Here is a 1,905-nt window from a genome sequence, read left to right as displayed (position 1 = left end):
CTTCAAAAAATTTGTCAATTTTCAATTTGACAAATTGTATATTTGCAATATATTTCAATATTTAAAACTTTTTTTTTGATAAATAAGAACCCTTAAAAATGTTAAAGACATAGAACCATAAATTTCTCTTCCTAATACTTGGTATATATTTGAAATTAATTTTCTATCTATCAACTCACGCACAAATTGAATTTAATTAAGAAGTCATAAAATATAGAAAAGTCTTTGACCCAAGAAAACAAGAAGTTGTTATTATTGTTCGAAAATATAAATTTTTATTAACAACAAAATATCATCAGGAAACATTACGAGTCCCGAAAGCTTTTTATGTAATGTCCTTAAATTAACCTTGTTTTGTTAAAAAAAAACACACTCACAAAATAAAACGGTCGTAAATAAGGTTCAATAAGAGTATAAGCTCGACTAAGTTTATTGGTGGAGGCAATTTCATAAATCAAAATCTCAAGCCTGTCGAAGGATAGATGACTCTATATTAAGATAGAATATTGAGAGGATAGTGAGGATGGCCCAAAAGTTTAAGCCTATTGTCAATTTGTATTTTTCGTCCCTCAAGGGTGTGTTTCAAAAAACAAAACATATATTTATACATACTTAGTTATGTTACTATATACCTGTTCAATTTAGGGTATATAAACATGAAGTTTTATTGGTTGTAAAAAATTTATTTCAATCTGTTTATACTCGTACACGATGTGCCGATGCGAAAAAGGATTCAGTTTGAAGGAAATTTTAAATTTATTTCATTAGTCATGTTGTTGTCTATGTGTGTTATTATATATATAAATATGCGTACTAAAAAATAGAAGCCAAAATATATATTGATCTGATTATTTTGTATATATTTAAGGGTAGTATAATAATAAAATATAAAATTCTTAGGGAAAAATGTTTGTGAATGTTTTTTTTAACGGCTCCATTTCAATCGGCCTCTTATCTTGTTGAAAGTATTTACCTTTCATCAAATTTGGTGGGATACATACGTGGGTCGTGGGAATAGAATAGAATGGCAATAGATCTGAATTAATTTACATAATTGATTTATATATGAATCAAATAAATAAATAAAGATTAAAAAATCACGTTGAAAGGTTTTTATGAGCATATTAATAAATTAGTTGAGCAACAGTCAAGGTAGAACCAGGGCTTTTTTTGTTTCGTGATTTAGACCTGAAACCATACAAAATCCAACTATTTTTTTTTGTATTTTTTTGGTGCCACCATTCCTATTCTATCTAAACCCTTAAACTATAAAACAAGTATGTAAGCCGGCCAAGGCTTAAAACCCCATCCCGACTACCGACTATCAAGTGCCGATTGAAGATACCAAAACTGGTTCTCCTGCTTCACCCTATCAATTCGGTCCCGTTCGGACACAGCCCTACTGAACCGAAGGAGCTCTGCTCCGTCTTGTGCCATGACGTCCCGATCGAACAGGAGTCGCCCACGGTTCTTCGTCTGACGTGGTAGATTAACGGAACTGCCAATCTATCCTGTATCAGACCGCATCCGTCTAAAAAGAGGAATATGTACCTCTGGTGGAATGAAGCTGCTCAAGCGTGCACTCTCAAAAAAAATCGTCGTTCGGATAGAACGCCCCGAAAATTAAATTGTTGGTCGAAGACATAGCTCTTGCAATGTGACCTCGAACGAGTTTTATCACGAAATTGTCAATTCTGTTGATTCGAGCCCCGTTGTATAGGACCTCGTTGGAATAGTAATGCACGTAAGAAGATTGGGCTGTTCGATATAAGCTGGTACAGCGTCGTAAGCACTGCCGTTTAAACACCCGAAACTTCTCCATCTGGGAATGGGCAACGTTGAACCACACAGGACAACCATAAACGATCATTGGCCGTTTGAGGGCCATGTAGTAAATTACCTTCA

Source organism: Eupeodes corollae, chromosome 3 (assembly GCF_945859685.1).
Source record: "Eupeodes corollae chromosome 3, idEupCoro1.1, whole genome shotgun sequence".
Classification (NCBI taxonomy): Eukaryota; Metazoa; Arthropoda; class Insecta; order Diptera; family Syrphidae; genus Eupeodes; species Eupeodes corollae.
The sequence above is the reverse complement of the archived record's forward strand: the minus strand, read 5'-3'. Positions refer to the sequence as shown.